The following is a 7,477-nucleotide window of genomic DNA, read 5'->3' as shown; positions in this document are numbered from 1 at the left end:
TATATATAGACAAAAAATGTTTCTGCTCTCAGCTGAAGCAAGCCTGGGGCTGAGGAGCCAGTGGTATCAGTTTCATGACGGAGTCAGAGTCTCCTTTTTGGGGAATCTATCATTCAATGATTCCTTCTGCAGAATTTCAAATAAGGCAGGGGCTAAAGTTTATTTCTTCGGTTGGAATATAGTCACCGAAGGCATCTTGGGAGAAACAGTTCTCCCTTTGCTGCCAGCAGGAGGTCCTCTCTGGCATTGCCCCTAGCAACGGTCTCTGTGCCAATGTGAGCGGGGTGAAGACAGGTTGGGGACCAGTCAGGGAGCTCCACACTGCTGCCTTGGCATCCATTCCCCCCAAAACACCAAAAATATCAAACACCAATAACATCAAAAGTGGCCACAGAAATATTCACGCCACTAAAGTGACTAACCTAATTCAACAGAATTAGGTTGGTGCCATTAGTCTCATAATGAGTGGAATAGAGGTCACCTGACTGAGTGAAACAACAACATGAAGGTTCCACTAGTGTTTGCTAAAAGGCACATGGGAGACTCCAGGGTCGAGTAAAAGAAAGTTCTTTGATTTGATGAGACAAAAACTGAGCTTTTTGTTGCTCCGGCACCATACACACCATGAGACTTGGTGGTGGCACCAACATGTTGTGGGAATGATTTTTAGCAGCAGGTCCTGGAAGGTCAGTAAGATACTTTGTGGTGTTTAAGTGAAGCTCTGTGAATTTAAATTCTTTCAAAAAACTTTTAGAAAGTCTTTTGCAAGAGTCTAAACGGTTGTACGGCAAGTCATGAACTCCAAGCTGAAGGATCTTTTCCAAGAATAACTGCATGCTGCAGCAGCATGGTGCATATCAAACCCAATGAAAGAGGAGTAAGGCTGACAGCAAACACCTGCTGATGATATCAAAGCAAACACTTCAGTCTCTGCAGGAATCTGCATGTAGCTTTATCCCCTCACATCTCCTTTCATTAATGCTTTAGTCTTTGGAGTGTTACTAAACATGGGAGAAAAAAAAGAGGAGAAAACTCTGAGCCATACACAGGGATGTGTGTGCATACAACACTAAGAAGCAGGAAAACTTTAAAACCATCACTGCTGCACGCAAGGAAAGTTTGGAACATACAAACGCATGGTTGGCGACGAAAGCCCACGCTCAGACAAATTACGGCTCCGCGGTGACATGAACACGTAAACAACATCATATGCGGCGCATCTGGGAGAGATGCATGAGGGTTTGTTTTTACTGTATGTCTCAGCAGGCTCTGGGTGACAACTCATGGAACAGTCAAATTAACAAGCAGAGGAAGGAGGAAGTGAAGGAGCAGAGTGAGAGACAACAAAGACCAAACAATGAACTGAGAGGTGGAGGGAAAGTCTGGGGAAATATTATACGGCACCCAGGCAAACAGTGGAATTATATTGACTTTAAACAGCCCTCTACTGGCAGCGTTTCCACCAGGGAGATCTACTGACAGCTTTTTTGAGCTTATTTCTCCATTTGAAAGGAAGGAACTGTTGACACCCCAGACAACTGAGGCTGTTTTAAAGCTCTTAAAACACCAAAGGGTTTGGAAGCTGAAAGCTTCTAAACCCAAAACAGGTGCGAGGCGCTTGCTCTTTAAACATCTCACTAAACAGACGATCTGCTTGATACGGCTGGGACTGCTGGAAACAAACGGCCTCCGTTCTCCAAACTCACCAGGGCTGGGTTTGGGTTAGCCTGGGAAGAGTAAAGGGCCCGGTCCGAACCAAGCTGGGCTCAGGATCTCCTCATTCAATTCTGATGATTTTTTTCTTAACACATCAGGCACCCAGGAAACAGCACCGTGGAATCATCATAATACGGCACGTTAAGTAGGTTCTGATGGAAAATTAGCAGACTAATGGCACAAGCTCACTTTACAGCTCTAATGGATCCAATTTTCCTCTCGACCCCATGAGGAGTCATTTAAAGATCCAACAAAAGAAAAGCAAGTAATCAGCAGGAGCACTGATTATCCAAGATACTTAGAGATCAACAGAAGCTCATATTTAGTCCGTATGAAAAAAAAATCAAAGCGTACATGTCAAGCAAGTTTACACAAAAGGACTTGATATTTAATGAAAGGTACGACGAGTACATTATTAATCTAACTGCCATTTTTGGTTCAAGTTGGAGAGATAAGTTTGCACACCCTACTGCTATTTTGCTGTTTACAAAATGCAGCAACGACAAAACATCCCTACAGGCCTCTGGCTAGGCATCGCTACACTTCTTTTCTTCTGACAATAACAAAATCCTTCTAAGTTCGGTTTTCCAGCAGACAGTTTTGGGTCAATGCTGCCTGGTATTTGGTGGATGAAAGAGGATTGATCCAAAATATCGGCAATACTGACTCTAAGTCAGTATTGAAACCAAAATATGCATAAGTATTACACAATCCTAGTATTTAGTGCTGGTGATAACTGCACCACAACCAGGCCTGAATGTTTTTATTTTAGAAATATAATCCTTCGGTCTTCAACCCTAATCCTTAGTCCAGACATACAAAGAATGCTATTGTCACATTCAGAACACCAGCAGTAATTGCTAGAAATTCCTGCAGCATTCTCTCAGCGAGGCAGCCATCCTCCTGGCTGCCACACTGACCAGCTTCTGGTCTCGTCCACGGTTTGGAAAAACTTTCACCCTGACCCTTTCTGCTTTATGTAACAAGTTAAAACAACAGAATGTCAAGAAAATTCTGAACTTCTTTCTTGCAAACAAGATTATCTCCACTGATCTTAGATATGTGCGACATTGGGCAAAAAGATACTTGTCTAAAGTGAGTCACAAATGAAAAGCAGGTATATCCATCCATCCATTTTCTTACATCCTTCTCCCTCAGTGGGGTCGGGAGGGTTGCTGGTGCCTATCTCCAGCTAACGTTCCGGGCGAGAGGCAGGGGTCACCCTGGACAGGTCACCAGTCTGTCGCAGGGCAACACAGAGACACACAGGACAAACAACCATGCACTGACAGTCATACCATCTACCATCTGACAGTCATGTTTTTGGATTGTGGGAGGAAACCGGAGTACCTGGAGAAAACCCACACATGCACAGGGAGAACATGCAAACTCCATGCAGAAGAAAGACCGGGGCCGGGAATCGAACCCAGAACCTTCTTGCTGCAAGGCAACAGCTCTACCAACTGCGCCACTGTGCAGGCTCCCACAACACATATACTTATTAAACAAAATAGAATAAATTAAAGGAGAGGGAATTTTAAAATCATTTTTCATGCTTTTATGCCATTTGTTAGGTGTGTTAATACTTTTGAGATCCAACTAGCAGAAATGTTCTTGGAGAGAAGATGTGAAGCTGGATTCCCAACTCCACACTATGAAAATCCTTTATGAACTCTTCCATAAAACTAACGTGTAAAAAGTTCAAACCTGGCAGAAAAAGATAAGGAGATGGATGCACACATTATTAAAAAACTATATGTTTTACTCAGTGTGTGGGAGACCAGCAGCCTGAGGTACAAATTAAATTTTTCTGACCTCAAGTGCTTTTGGATATTACTGGATATTACCAATAATATCCAGTTAGATGAGACATTATTGGTCGTCAATGAATAGGTGTGTGAATACTTCCAACTTACTCTCTGCTCTGATAGAAAGACAGCAAATGAAATATTTCTCCATTTCGTGGCTCCCAGAGATCTGAGGACGTTGCAGCTTCCTGAAATATTTTAATGAAACTGAACCATTAAAGTATGGATTCATAAATGTCATGTGTGAATGAACCGAAATAATCTTTCATTTATTTAATTTAAGGAGAATAAAAATCTATCTTGGATTTAAGCAGTAATATATTTTACTGTGTTAGTGGCATTAGATTATTATAAAAATGACAGCCTGAGTAAAGATTTATTGGAAAGTGATGTGATAAGTGAATCACATTAATTCAACATTCTCATATCCACTTCTTGGAGGTAGGGGTGCTTCTGTCAAAATATGCCGTTCCCTGGCAACAACAGAGACGAGCCCCCAGAGGAGGGCTACCCCACAGGAGAGGTCTGAAAGAACTGAGTCTAACCAAAGGCAAGCAGTTTCCTAGGGAACCAGAGAACTGCCCAGACCAGCAATGACCACATGAACCATCAGGCAAAGCAGGTGCACCCAGCCCCCCAACCCGATGCTGACCACCCCTAAAGCAGTGACCCCTAAAGCAATGACCCCTAAAGCAGATTCTATAAACCACAGTGAGTGATTTGAGCAACTCTTTTGTGTATTTGTAAAAATAACACTTTTTTAAAGGGGCAGTATCATGTAAAATTGACATTTCTGAGGTTCATGTCGTGTTAAAAAGTTATTCATTCATCAAAAACATACCTAGAGTGTTGCTTTGATTCTTTCTTGCATGTTTGACAAATCCTTTAATCTCTAATGGCAACCATTCAGCAGTAATAAACTCCTGGTTAGACATAGCAATGGCTTCCAGGCGCAGCTTCTCCTCAGAGCTCCAGTTTCCAAGTTTCTTCAGACTAGCCAGCAGCAATTAGCAAACACTTGGTGGAACTGTGCATCTGCTGAGCTCATTATAGCAGCTACTTCTCAATGCAACACTGACAAAAATGTTGTTGAAGGGTTAATAGAGAAGCCATGTTGTGATGAGGCAGTCATCATAAACGTAGGAGTTTTGAAAGAGACAGAGGCCTAATTTCAAGGTCTTAACTTATGACATCAATTTTTTTTTAAGTCCTATTTGATAAGAGACTGCATTTTTACTTTAGTTACTTTATTCCACTATAAAATGCCACCATATTTCTGGGAAATACATAATACTACAATTTTTAAAACAAGCATTGTGAAATCTCATCTTGTTCTTGTGAAGCCAGTTTCATAGACTGTGACAGGATATCTATCGCTATAGCTACCCTCATCTTTTCAGTGAATTCTCAAGTTTCTGTAGATCTGGCCATTGAGAAATAAAAAATGTCTGTATGCACAGATAAAATCCTTGTTAAACTAAATACTTCCCTCTTCTCATTTACTGTATGATATGTTTTAGAAGATTAAAAATAACCTTCATATCCAAACTACCTTTGGCACATATGTGCAATTAGGCGTCGTTTATCATCCTCTGGTCTCCTGAGCTCAGTTAGCACTGAGAACCTTGATGGGGAACCGGCCATCTGATAGGATGGCCAGCATCTGTCTCTTTTCTAGTGAAATACACACTGTACACACTCCTTCACACACTCACACAGCAGCTCCAGACATCTGCTGGGGTTCCAACAGGTCTTTGCACCGTGGCACTCAGGCTATTACAAGGACTAAGGATACTTGAGTGGTAATGACACATCCCTGTTGAGCAGACCCAGCATAAAACCAGGAAGTGGGGACAGGACTGGGGTCAAAGAGGACATGAGCCCTGGGAGGCTGATTTAAATACAGCAGAACGACGTCCTCTGCCTGAGGCCAGGGTAAGATACGGGAGCATGTTTCAAATCTGGACGACGTTCAAGAGAGAATACTTCAACAAAATTAGAGAAACTTATTTAAAGCAACCTAATAATTCAGTTGTTTGTACTTGTGATTGGTTGCTGTATCATGGTATTTATTACAAAAGTTATCTATTTTCTGTAGAGGTAACCAGCAACACATATTATTATACTTTAGCCTCATTAGATCGCAGCTTTAAAATACTGGTGTATGACCTGGGTGTAGAGGATGGAGGCGGGTTTTGGTGTTATTTAACTAACATCAGCTAGAGATTTTATTGAGTTACATCTCTACCTGAGATTATGTTTATGTGGTGATTCTTGGAACCCTTTGGGCCCTTGGTATTAACTGGGCATCAATTAACCATCAAAACCCTGCCTGAGTATTGTTGCTGACCATGCCAGTTCCTTAATGACCACTCGTATTCTGATAGCTACGTCCAGCAGGATAACGCAGCATGTCACAAAGCTCCAGTTATCTCCAGCTGGTTTACTGGACATCAAAAAGATTTCACTGGTCTCCAATGGTCTCCACAGACCCCAGATTTTAATCCAATAGATCACCTCTGGGATGAGGTGGAAAGGGAGATTTACTTCACATATGAGCTGTAGAAAAGTCTGCAGCAACAGAGGAATGCTGCATCGCAAGGTACACTCAAAAAATGAACTCAGTTTAGTGTTGAATTAAATAGATGGAGCTCAGTCCAAACTAATATTTATTTATTTATTTGTATTAATTTTGAGTAATTTTATTACGCGTTGGAATTTCAAACAAAACACACTTTATTAAGTTTAACATAATTTTTTGACTTGTTAAAGTTACATAAAATCCTTTTTATGTAACTGTTGGAGGTGTTTAATCAGTGCATCAGTAACAGGGCTGAGTGAATTCAACAATCCAATGTGTTCCTTTACAAAGTCCCCCATCACATGTCTGTGAAGTAACTTAAGTAGTAAGACTGTTTTATGAAGGTATTTTAGGAGCAAAAGTTTTTTTTCAGTCTAAATACAAAATAACAGCTACACCTCTTCAGATTCTTAAACTACAAGACACAAATTGTATTATTTCAGTCACACTTTAAAAAAATCTTATACTTACAATTTTGCACCAAATAATCCCAAACAAATGGTGCAAAACAAATTCACATAGCCATGTCAGAAAAAAAATAACTTGTGAATATTAGTTGGTTTACTCCTTCTATGTTGTCACATACTGAAAGCCACCTGCCATGTCCCTGTTATAAGGAGGTAAAGCAGTTTTAATGTGAGTGAATAATAGACCCACTTTTCCTGCCGATTTGCTCTTTAGTGAACATATTTTAACATTGTGAAGACCAATGAAGAAGATGGAAACTGTTAATTAATTGAAAACAGAGTTTAAATATTTGCATTATTCTGGTGTATTTGTTTGTCATGTGTCTTCAATGCGGTATTGTGGGGAGGATTTATGTTTATTTTAGTCATTTCTGTAAATTGTTCAGCATTGTTTTTTCAGTGATTAGTCTGTTCTTGTTGTAGATAATATGTTGGTGTGTGTTAAACCACCCAGCAGAGTAACCATAAGTCAGAGAGGTCGTTGTCAGAAAGATGTGAGTTTCACTCAATCTGGGAATTCGAAGGAAATTTAACCTGGCTCTAGTAAGGTGTGCCTAACAAAGTGGCCTCATCATTCTGAAGACTTTATATGAGTTTCCACTAAAATAACTAAGTCAGCCTTTAAAAACGCCACTGAATAGAAGTGTGAGTTAGGTTTGTTATGAAGTGCAGTCAAAAGATAAAAATATTACGGATGTCCACATTAACATCGGTATCAGCCAACATTAGTCATTTCTTAAAAATAAGTAAAGTGTGCTGATATTAATAACCAATATGTATTTCCATTCTTCAGCTGTTTGTGTTTCAGGGGGAAGAGGAGGGTTGGTCATGTGCTACTTGGTTAGTGATGCAGCTCTGAGTTGGAGGTGTTTAATCTGAGCAGAGAAGCAATGCCAGGGTTATGT

At 40.5% G+C, this 7,477-nt stretch overlaps 1 protein-coding gene across 2 annotated transcripts in view; it reads right to left on the bottom strand.

Annotated features, from left to right (window-relative positions):
- The window catches only part of naaladl2 (N-acetylated alpha-linked acidic dipeptidase like 2), a 415,941-nt gene that overhangs the window by 176,248 nt on the left and 232,216 nt on the right, over positions 1 to 7,477 (bottom strand). The window lies entirely within an intron of this gene.

The sequence above is a fragment of the Poecilia reticulata genome, linkage group LG4, assembly GCF_000633615.1.
Source record: "Poecilia reticulata strain Guanapo linkage group LG4, Guppy_female_1.0+MT, whole genome shotgun sequence".
Classification (NCBI taxonomy): Eukaryota; Metazoa; Chordata; class Actinopteri; order Cyprinodontiformes; family Poeciliidae; genus Poecilia; species Poecilia reticulata.
The sequence above is the reverse complement of the archived record's forward strand: the minus strand, read 5'-3'. Positions and strand labels throughout refer to the sequence as shown.